Genomic DNA, 13,722 nt, shown 5'->3' on the forward strand with positions numbered 1-13,722 from the left:
ATATATATATATATATATACACACGTGTATATATGTATATATACATATACATATATATTGATTTTTTTTAAAAAAAAAGGTAAGTCAGGCTTTGATGTACCAGTTGAGACTGAGAAGATGAGATGTGAGGGCAGTAATCAGCCATAGAGGAAGATGAATAAGGGAGATTGTAAAACCATGCATCAGCCTGGCAGGGATGTTTATTCATCTTGACGTTAACACTGTTGAGTATTAAACACTGCAATAGAAAATAAGTTCATGGAGATGGTCGAGGTAAAGCATCTGTCTTGATAGATGTGAGAACATGTGATTTGTACCCAGCAGAGTGAAAGTGCCATGACAGGAGGAGACGCAGAGGCCATGGGAAACCAGAGCTGGGGGAGTGGAAAAGTCTCCATTGAAGGAAACAGTTAACCACAATCACATGGCAAGAGTTGGAATTCTGGGACAGTGTGACCTAAGTTGTCCTCAGAGAAGGTGCTCATTTGAGAAGAACAAGGAATGATGAGAGACAAGCCAGGAGGCATCAGAAGGGTCATAGCATGGGCCTTGTAGCCATGCTAAGACCATCGGTTGCATCCTGTAGTAGAAAGTGAACCCCAGAACACCATGTGTGTGGATCACTGGAGGACAAAGTCTCAGACTTCTCAGAGGATTCTGTATCTATGACCTCACAAATATGTGGGCTTCTGTGGGAGGGTGGGACCAAAGAATATGCTAGTCAAATATTATAGTGTATGTGGAGGCTTTATGGTGGAAGAACAATATAGCACATTGGAAAAAAGAAAAGGTTTTTTAAACCTGAAGCAAGAGACAGAAGGGGATTTGTAAAAGATAAGGTTCTTCCAGTTCTTGTCATCTCACTTAATTCTCATGGAAATTCTCTGAGGTAGGTTAATTTTACATGTCAGTTAACTGGATGAAGAGATGCCCAGATAGCTGGTAAACATTATTTCTGGGTGTGTCTATGAGGGTGTCTCTGGAAGAGATTAGTATTTGAATCAGTTGATTGAATAAAAAATGACCTTTGCCATGTGTGGGCATCATTCAATACACTGAGGGGTCCAGTAGGACAAAAAAGCAGAGGAAGGATCAATTCTCTCTCTCTCTCTCTCTCTCTCTCTCTCTCTCTCTCTCTCTCTCTTTTTCTGCTTGAGCTGGGACATCCATCTTTTCTTTTAACCCAGAATGAGACTTACACCTTTGGTCTCCTGATTCTCAGGTCTTGGACTCCACCGAATTACATTCCAGCTTGCAAATGGCAGATTGTGGGACTTCTCGACCTCCGTCATTGTATGAGCCAATTCCTATGATAAAGCTTCTCTCATATATATCTATAGATACCTTCCTGGTTCTGTTTCTCTGGAGAAACCTGACTAATACAGGTAGGTATTTTTATTCCCAAATGGCCAATGAGAAAAATCAGGACTCAAAAGAATACATAACTTGGGAAAGGTAGAGATGGAGTTTGGATATGAATTCCTCTGACCACAGAGTCTGAACTCTTTCCTTAATGCCATAACGTTTACAACGTCCAGCAGGATCTATGTGTCTTTGCTTCTACTGTGGACATTGTGTCTGTCATTTTCAAAAGACTTGGTGAATTTTCCTTCTTATTGGAACATGATGGCTCGGATAACATTGAAAGAACATGTTACCTCCATCCTGTCATTGTAAAGAGGAAACGGGCAAAGATTTTGGCATTAATCCAAGGAAGGAAGAAAGCAAGAGGGAGAAAAGAGTAAAACAAGTAGAGTTCCAGTTTCCATTATGAGTTTTCCATTAGGCCAATGAAACCCCTGTCCCCACAAGAAATTGTCCAGCAAAGCTCCATGGGAAAGGGAGCTTGGGACAGCCTGACCTGGATGTGAGAGCTCAGATTTTCCCACTTCCCTCTCCAAGCCCAGGGCAGGAGACTAATTAAAGCCCACAGGACTGGCAGAACATGACCTTTTGCAGCTGAAGGCACACTTTGAAATTTACAGGGAACCATGAAAGAGCTCAGCCTGTTTCCAGGACCCAAGTGGAGGTGACAGGATGGGTTCATTAGCCAGAACTGGCCGTCTCGGCCCACAGAAGAGTGGTGTGGGAGTTGATTCGTTCCAGGCAGAGACATGCCACCTGGCACATCTGTAGCAAAGCTGACGTACGGTTCCCTGGACCATGCTGGAAAATCAGATGCCTTTAATGTTTCTGCCGCCTACATGTCCATCGTTGTGGTAAAGTCTGGGTTTTTGTTTAAAGAACTGTCTTTTCCAGGAAAGCCACCTTAAAAAAAAATTCTCTTCAGCATCAGGATTTCATAGGTTTGACAGAAGAAGAAGAAAAAGGAACGAAGGAGACTGTGTGGGCCAACCAGTCTGTTCCCAGGGCCAACAATGAAGATTCCAGGGTGAGCGATGCGGTCTAGGGAAGGTGTCCTGTGATTGAGGTCTTCAAACACCAGTTCAGTGTCTCCCTTGGAAACTTCCTTTCTTGGAGTCTGAGTCTCTCTAAAGAACAATCTGAGAGGAAGGAGGGGAGGCGGAGAGGTTACAGTTGAGACACTACAGGAGTCAAAGAACAGAAAGGACAAGAGGAGAAACGAAGCCAAGGAAGGCTGAGCTCCAGCTCCTGGCCTCAGCCTTGCATACCCAGGTGCCCAGGGACACAGTGACTATCTCCCCTGTGTGGCCCACATCCTCATTTTCAATCGGAGAATGCCAAGATGGCCATCTGGAAGCCCCAACCTACACGTCAAACCCAGCCCCTCATGGGCCCGCACATCGAGTAGGAATGCCAAAGTCAGTCTGTCTTGCCTTCTAAACAGCTCTTGCATCTGCCTTCATCCACACTGGCCCTCGGTAGCTTCACGCCCAGTGGCCTCCTTGGCCCATGCGTCGACAGCTTCCAGAATTGTTCCTCTCCTCCTGCAACGTGAGTGATCTCTCCAGAATGTGCATCTGTTTCTGTCAGGTGGCCTCTCCTCCCCTGCTTCAAATTCCCCATCAGGACTCCAGATTGTCAGGGTAAAACTCAAAGCCACCAACTTATTTTCATGGTCTGATCCACCACAATCCTTCTAAACTTGTCTCTGGCCCCCGTTCCGTGTGGAAAAGTTGCTCCAGCATTGCCACAGACCTGTCTTTCTGCTCGAATCTCTCTTTGCCTACTGCTCCTTCAATATGAAACGTCTGCCACACCACTTCCCCCAAGAACACCTCTCTCTGGTCAGCACGTCCTCGGATATCACCTGGATGTCACCTACACCCAGAAACCTTTGCAGCTTCGCCCCTCCTGGGTGCAGTGCTGATGGCTGGCCCCTGGAGCTGTGTTCAGCTCTCCCTGCATTTTCCATTCCCCCTCAGTTGTCTCTGTGTCCCTGGGTTGTTTCTGTGGTTGCAGACACACAGCACAGCCAGCCATACAGGAGAAGGTGGCCGACACCTTCTGTTCCATACAGAAAGGGGTGGGAAGGAATAAAACGGGGGGAAAAGGCATAATGGTAAGAAAGCAAAGGACTTTGTGCCATCTTGGGAAGGTGTTGAAACATGAGTCTTAGAATGTCAGAAAGAGAGGGAACAGAATGCTACCAGACCTCTCTCCTTAGCTGCCTAGGAACAGTTAACCTCAGCCTGGCGTTGAGATAGATCTTCCCGGACCAACCCGCTCGTCCTCGGTGGCGTGGTCTCTTGCCCACACCCGGGGGTGCTCTGTGTTTGCTTCCTCTGTTTCCTGCCTACCCACTCACATGCGATTTGGCCTCTTTCTCATCAGGGAAGCTATTGTCTCTTACCGCATACGCTTAGTTTTTATTCCGCCCATCCTTCTGAAATGCTCACATCTCCCTTTGACATTTGTCAAAATGGCTTCACCTCCCAACGATTTTGCAAATTCGCTTCATTAGAGACGCCCCCAGAGCCAAGACCTGCTCTTGCAATTTAGCGATTCAGCCACCAGGTGGCAGGACAGTGTTCAAACTGCAAGGCGCTGGCTTTCCTGGCCTTCCCACCCCACCCCCCCGCCCCCCCATGCCCTGCGGATTTCCACCAGAGGCAACACCCCTCCCGCCACCCTCCGGGATCAGCCTGCACCCTCCGCTTGGGTGCTTCCAGAGGCCGGATACTATGCGGCAGCCCGCTCTCTATTCAGGTGAATCTCAGAAGGAGGGGCAACATGCAACAACTCAACAATATTTTCTGGGCAGATATGAGGGGTCCAGCATTTTTACAAGAGCTGGAGATACCAAGTGCTCTGCTCTTAGGGGTGCACATCACCTAGTAAGTTTCCCTTTTACAAAAGTCGAATTCCACCTTGAAAAACCCACAGACCCCTGACGGGCTCTCAACCCTGCAATGTGTCCCTAATCCGCATTCCTCAGCCCCCCAAGCTGCTCTGTTCTCTCCTTTCCTTCCCCCTTGCGCCCAAAGGAGCCTGCCAGAAGAAACAGAGAGAAAATAAGAGGCTATGGTGGCTCGGTTCCCTAGGTTGTTTTCTTCTTTTTTTTACCCATAAGGGAAAGATTCAAATGTCCCTCCACCTGGGTCCCTTTGGTCCGCCTGAGTTAATTCACTCACCAGCTGTTAAGGCTGTTCTGTCCTTGGGTGAAACTTGGCCGCTCACCCGTTTTTCTGAGCCGCAGCGGACTCTGGCCTCATTAGAAGCCATGTGGCCTCCAAAGCTGGCACCATGGCCGTCCCCAGAGTCAGTCCGGATTACATCAGCCTCCTCTGATGGCCAGAAGCAGATTTCACTGGTTTTTCCTCTTTCAAATTTTTGCTGCCTTCTGATTTTGCTTTCTGTCTCAGAGACACATCTTCAGTTCCTAGCTCGTTTTCACGCAGAGGTGTTATCAAGCTTCCGGATGATGCAGTCTTCTTGTCCTTTTATGCTCCAGACCCCCAAGCAACATCCATCGGGGTTACAGTTCTGGAGAGTGGTGGTCCGAAATATTATCTTTCTATTTTAAGGTTTGCCCAAACATCTTGAGCAGACGGTATGAACGATATAATTTTTGGCAAACTTAAGAGCATGATCCTTCCTGACAGATGCTCAGGAGAGTAACAAAAGCTCACGCAGGATGGCTTTGTGTTCAAGAGGCTTATTAGCATTCCTTGGGCCTGACCCTCACTAGGTTGGGAGGATGTGGGGGAGGCTTTCTGATAGAATTAAGCAGACTGGAAAAGATCTTATTTTGATCTTCTGATTTCATTAGTGGATATCGTTCACGAGCGTGTTGAATTTTGGGAAGGAAACTAGCCCAGAGTACCTGCCATGCATACGTCAAGCACCTTGTAAGGTTTGCCTATGTAACCCTCACAATGACTTTGCAAGTATCCTATTATTATCCCTTTTAAGAGGCATGAAACCTGAGACCCAAGAGTATATACGTTTAACTAACGTTGCGCAGATAATAGAGATTCAGACCAGCAAGTAATTCTGGGTCTGTTTGGATTCAAACCTTACTCTCCTAGGAAGTGGTATATTTCTTTTCTAAACTAACTTTGATTTCTTTTTTTTGGTTATATAAGCAAAATGTGCTTCATGCAGACAATTTGAAAACTGTAAACAAAGTCCTCAAATCACCTTTAATCTATTACTACAGACAGACAGATGGGTAGATAGATCATAACATATTTAATTATTTTTCTTTTAGAAATTCAGGGGCAGATTTTCTTCCACAAATAACAATTCCTAGATTACAGTTGTGATTTTTTTCTTGGGGACACGGAAATGCTAGCTCAGAGTATGTGTGCATTCGTGGTTCTAGATACCTATGTCAAACTGATTTCTAGGAACAAATTAGCAGCATTTCTTAGCTGTGTATATTTCTCTCATATTGGAAGAGGCAACAATGCAGGAGTTTCTACAGTCTTTGCTTACTTTTTTTTTAGAAGGAAACAGCATCTTATTTTTTACTTGTATTGCTAACAAGATCAAATAATCAAATATCATTTTTGGTCATTTTTTTCAATATTTACTTTTCTATGAATTCCTATTTTCATTCATATTCTCTAGCAGGGGTTTAGATATTTCTATATTTGGAATTAGAGGTCTCTCTTCTCATTTTATGGTAAAAAGTCTACATTTTCCCCTTATAGATCTATAATTTCTTCCTTTGCATTTTCAGAAATGAAAGAGCTGACTTTCCCTTTCATGGTCACCCCCAGCACCAGTGCCAAACCCCCTTTTTTCAGGGTAGACTTTGGTTAAGTAGCAAATTCCCTTGGGTCCTAGCAGTTGCCAAAGCTTTTCTCACCTTGACCTGTCATTGCATACCTGCCCCTCTTCCTTCCATTCAGACTTTGCACATATCTATAAAATCCTGCAAGCAAATTTTGGTTTATGTTACTTCCTATGGAAACTTCCAAGATATGTATACATAAAGAAGACTTTTTTTTTTCCTTTAGATACAATGTTTAATTTTTCGGAGCCGTTTTAGGTAAACTTGGTAACTTAAGTAACCTTAATTGAATTTTGAGATTTATTTTGGGTCCCTCCGGTTGCTTAGAAGATGAAATATTCTTGAAAATAATTTCGTGTCTTCTGAAGATTGTTAATAGTATAAAATATAACATTTATGGGGACTAGTAATCAATCAGTAAATATTCCTTGGGTTAATTTCTGAATTATCCTGTCCTCCTCTCCAACAATCCAAATCTTAACCGTTTTCTAACCTCAGGCCAAGCCCCTGGCCTGGCCCTGACCAGACTACACAGAAAGTTCTTGCCCTCTCTGAAGTTTTATTTTCCCGTTCAGTCTCCCTTGGCACAAAGCAAAACCCAGCCAAATGTCATTAAACTTCCCATGTGTTTGCATTTTATCTTTTCAACAGCTTCATTAAGTGTGCATCCATTCAATTCAATTTATTCCGTGATTTATTAAGCTCCTCCTAAGTAAGACTTCGCAAATTTATGTAATTTTACATATTTGTAAACACACACACTTGTAATACGATACTATTCCAGGGAAAGATGAGGAAAGGCTAGAGACTGGACCACACAGCAGTGTGTTCGAGCTGACTCATCACTAGTCTGCAGGAATCTATGGCTAAATTTTGGGGACTGTCGTAAGCTGGCTGTTACACGTGGCCATTATTAAAACTCAAGTGTTCTCTTCTAGATCTGTCCCCAGATTTACGTTCAGTGACATCATTTTGGTAGCTTGATCTTGGCCATGGCTGGAGTATTTATACTACTGAAATTGGCAAACGTTGTCAATCAAAGTTTGATTATGGCTTTGTGGACTGACAAGGCTTAAGAAGGTAGTGGAGACGATGTTAATGATGTGGACTAAAGTTAAAAGCGTGTTGTGCGTATAGTCAGTATCTTGCGAAGAGCACGAAGAGTTTGAAGAAATATTCTTCCAGGATTTGAATCCTGTTATCCAGTCAGGCCAAGAAACCACTCGTGTCATTGAACAATGTGTAACGTTCTGACATACATGCCGAATACAGTTTGTGTGGGTGGGAAATAGTCTAGCGCAAGGTCACATGTCAGACTTAACAACGATAAACTTAACGAGAAAAGAGCTTTCAGAAAGGGACGCGATGCAATTTTCACATCATGGTTGAACTGCAGCTATAGATTGCAGATACACGACTTTGGCAAAAATCAGCAAAAGCATTCTATGGGAATCGGTTGTTTATGGAGAGGGTACAATGAAGAGTATCGTATCTTTTATCATGATGCGTAAATTATGTGCTGCACATCCTTTATAAGAGTCAAATTTATAAGGAAGTTATATACATGTGTATGTATACCAACACTATTATTATTATTATTATGATTGGTGAGCTTGTTAAACATTTATCTGCATATCACCTCATGTATTCTTTGTTGCAAGATGCAATCGTAGTGAATTTTGAACCAGAAGATGGAGAGCTCTGGCTGTACCCCTGGCATCATCTCCATACCCACCCTGGAGATGCATCCTTTCCTACGATGAAATATGGAATTTATAAAATATATGTAGCATAGGTGTTTTTTTTTTCCCCAGGGGCCCCTTTGGAATAATCTCATTTGTATTCTGCCTCTAAAATACCTACACATGCTTTCTTTTCCTTCTAAACAGGAAAAACATATAAATGAAATCTTCTTAAAAAGGAACTTGGAAGGAAGACGTAAGCTTCCTAAGTATCACCGAGAGCTTCCAGCTAGCGTCTTCCGAATTGCCCTACCACACGCAGTTCTTTCTCTAGCTCAGGAGCTCTCCTCCCTTACACACTCTGGCAGCCCTCCTCCCCGTGAGATATCTTGTTCCAGAACAAGAGACACCTAAGAAAAATAAATTTACGTGTTGTGAAAATGGACATACATCCTTCAGGACTCACGAAAGCTGCCTCCCAGCCTTCCACGCCATCACGTTGCCTGTGTGCGCTCCGGTGTGTTGATCACGGTGTCCACAGGAAGATGATTCTCTTCAGCCTGAAGCTCGTTTGCCCATGTGTAGGGCATTGAATGTTGGTTTCTCTGGGTTAAATCACGGAGAGGAAGGCCTGCTGGGAGGATGCCGTGCAGAGCTGCAGGGACGTCCTCCACCATCCTGCGTGACTCCACCTGTGACACGGCGCCAGCCTAGGGAGTCTCCCCGGAATTACCTTCAAGAAAATGCTGGGTTCCGGCCTCCTCTCCCTTCCCGTACTCTCAAAACCTGAGCCCTAATTTTAATTTTCTCTGATGAACCTGAAAAGATGCCCACTTTTGATTCCTGAAAGGTTGTCCACAAGGAGTAAAATAATTCGATTTAACGGATGAAGAAGGACTTCTGGAATCCACTTGCCCGCATTTAGAATGTTCCGTACCAGGGAATATCAAGGTACTCCCGTTTGGTTACATCTGTGCCGACGAGGTAATCGTGGTTTAAGGCAAACCTTCGGTTATGAGCTAATCAGTTCAGCTCGCTGACTATTGGCCTGTTATGGCAGGACAAGAATAATTAAGTGCCACTTAAAGGTATGGGAAGAACGTTAGTCAGAAATTGATGTGCCTCCAGAAGGCTCCAAATGGCCGACGTTTAATGGTCCTCTGTACGTTGCCATGGCAACTCACTTTGGTACCTCACATATCCTCAGTGTAAGAAAACAAGGGGCAGAGTGTTCTTAGGAAGGTGCAACCCCCTTTAAGCAGATCTAGAAGCATCGCAGATGAACAGAACTTGAAACATTCCGCCATGAATATTCATGAAGTAAGTTGTTTTTTGTTGCCTGCCTAGTCAGCAGTCACAAAACACATGGTGTGTGTTGGCAGCATCTTGCCTAGGTAGAGGGCTATGGACTGAGGCAATGGCAGCAACCAGGACCTGTGAGGCTGACTGACATTTCCATCTGTAGCGAAGGCTGGTAATTAACAGGAAGGAGTATGCCTGCAGCATTGCACCATCTGCTAGGGAAACGGCTCAATAAGAAAGGAGCTGGATAGCATCTCAGCGGTGGCGCGATCTGGTTCCGACATGAGGCCGGGCATCTGTTAGCTGAGGAGACGGACTATTAGGGAATTCGACTGGGAATGAACAACATGGAAAGAGCACTCTGACCTAGCCCATAAAAGCAACTCTTTAGAAATGGTGTCTTTTTATCTTACTTACCCAAGCCTTCTGAAAATGGTTTGCCGAGGGACCATTACAGATCTGTTTGAAGGAACACAATGGCTTCAAAAAATGCTGTTTTATTCCGACATGAAATTCTTGAAATCAGGATACAGCTGTCATCTTTTGACAATAGAGCTAATTTCAGAGCGAGGATATGAGGTTAAATTCCTCCTTTTGTCGTTTAGATTGGGGAGCAGTGGGGGTGGGGAAACAAAATGATCATTTCAACGCTATGCTATTCAAAATCAAAGAGACAAAAAAAAAAGCAAAAAAAAAAAAACACAACCCTAGGATGCCCTGGCAGAAAGTGAGCAGATCAGAAATCACCCCAAGTTCTTGTAATGTCTTCATGTTCTGTTTTGTTTTAGTCGTACTGTTTTCTAATGCAAATCTTTCTTGTCATGAAAAACCACACTTTGGGACTTGGGGCATCAACCATACTTTACTGGTCTCAGGACCTTCGTTGGAGAGAATGTTGGTGGTTTAGGTACCAAATCTAGAAATGGGAGTCCAGTTCATGAGAGGGTTAGTGTGTACTTGGGGCAAGACGAATGGGCAGAACATCTCTATCAACCCGCCCCCCCCCCACCTCACCCTCATATTCTTAGGAGATAGATAAACTTCTTCCACAGGGGAACCCATCTTTGAGAGGGGTCAGCAGACGGAAACCTTGATCTCCCCATCATTCTATAGGTTAATGCAACTTTTAAGAATATGTATTAGTCTTTCAACCACTGGGGAGAAACTGTTGACCTAAACCATCTCAGTGAGGTTGGAGCTTAGAATCTATTACCACCATTCCCTTGACTGGGACTCCTGACTCATGTACAGAGTCCCCCAGATGGCAGATGACTTTGTGTGTGTGTGTGTGTGTGTGTGTGTGTGTGTGTGTGTTAAAGTTACTAAATCAGAGCCATTGAATGATATTTACTGAGACCTCATGGTACCATATGGAATCAAAAAATATATAGACCTTGGAATTTAAATTCATCTGAGAAAGGTGGACGCAGGATTCATGTTTAGAATATTTTGTTCTCTCTCCCTCTCCTGTGAATGCTGATTATTTTGCTGATCTACGGGAACGCTGATGTCTGAAAGGGGTAGTGTGAGACAAATAGAAAGATCTCATCTTTCCTAAATATGAGAAAAATAAAAATTACATTCACTGTGAAAAATAACACAAGGTGTATCCAGTTGTGTGCCAGTATAGGTTTAATAACTGTCTGTCTGGGGAGGGAGTAAAGACGCCCTGATTTGTAGCTTTCGCCAAATTCCACGGTGTAAATACCCCTACTGTGGCTGATTTCAAATTAGCCACGTTGAGATTTGCGAATAGATTCATATAAACTTTTGGAAGTCAGTGGGGACGCGTTCCAACACACCACTGATTCTATCCCTGCATCCTCCTATAGAAAGGATTGGTAACACCAGTTTGGGTTATGCTGGTGAAGATGGTCTTTTTGATTCAATACAGTCACTCGTCACATACCAAAAGCATAGTTAACTCATATCTGTGTAGCATATTATAGCCTATAAAATCCATTCCTATTCCTCAATTCACTCAATCTGTTTAGGCAGAAACTGAGGCTGACTGGCATGCCATAGGCTTATCGTTTAGTAAGCAGGAGATATGAACTAAGTATCTAAATGTTAATAGAAGAATTTATTTCTAAATAGGTACCTACTGATCTGGGACATGGAACTGACCAGCCACCATATCAGTACATTTCTTTGTTTCTCCATTTCTGTTTTGTGCTGTATTACTTTGCTGCATTTTGGCCTCCACCTCCCCCTGTTACCTCGTCTCAATGACAGTATTTGAAATTGCCTTCGAATATGTGTAGCAGTGTCATGCCATGCGTTCGGCATTTGTCACCCACCGTAGCTGCTCAGAATGTGGCTGTCACTTCCGCCTCCCTTGTTCAGTCCATCAGGCTTGGGTTGTATTGAAACCCATCACTTAAGAAACCTGGGTCTCAGGCTATGTTCTGGGAGCTCTTTCAGTATTACTCATGGAATATCAGGAGAAGGAAGGATAGTCCAGGCAGAAGGATCCAAATGCCAAGGACCCTAGCGGATCCTTGGAAAGATAAACTACCGTCTTCAAGTTGTCTTTCTCAATATGTGGATGACAGTTGGTGAGTTTCTACCTTGATCTATTCTGAAACTAGTAAAAACAGAGAAAATGGCCCAAGGGCTCGGAGACATCCCCGCAGTGTCACCTTTGGAAAACCGACCCTCTTGGGGAATGTGAGGGTCTCATCCTTTGCATCTTCTGACGCTGTTCTTTTCCCCAGGCCATCAGTCTTTGGGGAGAACTGGCTTCTTCTCGGTGTCCACACAGTGCCTGGTGGATAGTAGCTCTGTGGTTTCTCTTCACCAAATTATATTTAATTCATGTCAGGGTTTTTTTTTTTCTTTATTGACATTTTTCATTGCTTTTGTATGATATGAGTAATTTCGTGTTCATTTTAGGATACTTCAAAATTTAAATGAGAATAAATTAGAAAATAAATAAGAGTGCCTCTTGTCTTAATAAAAAAAAAACAAAACCCTGCTGTTAATATGTTTTACATGTTTGCCATATTTCCAGGATGCTTGTGTTTTTTTTTAACTGCCTGAAATATTTCACATTTGATTTAGAAGTTTGTTTTACTTTTCTCACCAACTATTTTTAATGGCTTTTATATGGACAAATTATCTTTTATACGGATAAAACATCACTTTTTAAAAATTTTTTTTACATTTATTTATTTTTGAGAGACGGCGAGAGACAGAGCACAAGTGGGGGAGGGACAGAGATAGAAGGAGACACAGAACCCGAAGCAGGCTCCAAGCTCTGAGCTGTCAGCACAGAGCCCGACGCAGGGCTCAAACTCATGAACCGTGAGATCATGACCTGAGCCGAAGTCGGACGCTTAACCGACGGAGCCACCCAGGCGCCCCAAAACATCACTTTTTACATCTACATGGTGTTGCGCTGTATAGTTGATCAAAATTTATTTAACTAAGTTTTTGTTACTCAGCATTCTGTTTGTTTAAATGTCTTTTCTTGTTATGAAAAATGTTGTGTCGAGTGTAATTAGCTATATCTAAACATTTAAAAAATTAGCTAACATTTCTTACATGCCTCAAAGTAGAACTGATAGGTCAAAAGACTTTGACCCAGTAATATATCCTCCAGTCTTCAAGATCCTTCGGTAAGGCGCAAGGATATACATAAGCAGATGTTTTGCCTCCCCATCCTCAAAGCTGGAAAATAATACCCACGTCTCCCTCTAAAACAGTGGTTTCTTAGCATCCCTGATATGTGTCTCCTCCCAATAGCGCCTACTTGGTACCAAAATCATTTTGATTTGGGATGCAAGACATGCCCTACTTCCCTCTTGTGACCGACCAGGTTATGTGAGTCTATGGAAATGAGGGCAGTTGTCAAGTGTAGAGCCAGGAATTCTGGTGAGGAGTGCCGTTGTGCTGGATGGTGGGTATGAGTCATCTTGGGTAAAAATTATCTTTTGCTTGGATCACAGTATAGCCTCCCACAACCATAAGTCCAGAACATTCCTCAGAAATATATCTTTCCGAGGCATTGATAACCGGTGAGTGAGTGAACTTTGGAAAGGGGAATCCTTGGAACAGCCACATTTAAGCCACTGGCCAAACAGCTAGTTGGAAGTAAGAGAAAGCTTCCTTGTTGGCTGGTGGCGAGCCAGACCCCCCACAGGGATAACAATGAAATAGCTGCTAGTGGCTCTGAGAATATAACCAAATTATATCTTTGGGGGTCAGTGGAATATAAAGCCCCAAAGCCTGGCTCCAAAGGCTGTAAACATACATCCTCTTCCTGCCCCACCCTTTTGGGGCCTTCAGACAAAGAGGCGAGAGTGGGATATAATAGGGATCCATTATACAGGCATTTTTGGAAGAGGTGTGAGGTGTTCTTAGCTTGGGACAATCCTAAAGCAAAATTTGGCAAGATCTCCATAGATTCCTAGGACTGGATTTCTAGCACACAACACAAAATCTCACTCTCAAGGATGTTTGCTGTGGATTGACAAATAGAACGTTCTCTACGGCGAATAGGATTGGCTTCCTCTTCTCTCCTAACCATTCTCTTTCTCGTATCTATTTTTTTTTTCTGCCAGCAGGTTCCCT

The 13,722-nt window shown here is 43.5% G+C and overlaps 1 long non-coding RNA gene across 1 annotated transcript; it reads left to right on the forward strand.

Moving 5' to 3' along the window:
- The first annotated feature begins 682 nt into the window (after positions 1 to 682).
- LOC113604913 (uncharacterized) lies at positions 683 to 9,624 on the forward strand. Its single transcript, XR_003426939.2, has 3 exons — positions 683 to 889; positions 1,223 to 1,385; positions 8,053 to 9,624. It is a non-coding gene; the product is annotated as an uncharacterized LOC113604913 (long non-coding RNA).
- The last annotated feature ends 4,098 nt before the right edge of the window (positions 9,625 to 13,722 follow it).

Source organism: Acinonyx jubatus, chromosome A3 (genome assembly GCF_027475565.1).
Source record: "Acinonyx jubatus isolate Ajub_Pintada_27869175 chromosome A3, VMU_Ajub_asm_v1.0, whole genome shotgun sequence".
In the NCBI taxonomy this organism is placed as follows: Eukaryota; Metazoa; Chordata; class Mammalia; order Carnivora; family Felidae; genus Acinonyx; species Acinonyx jubatus.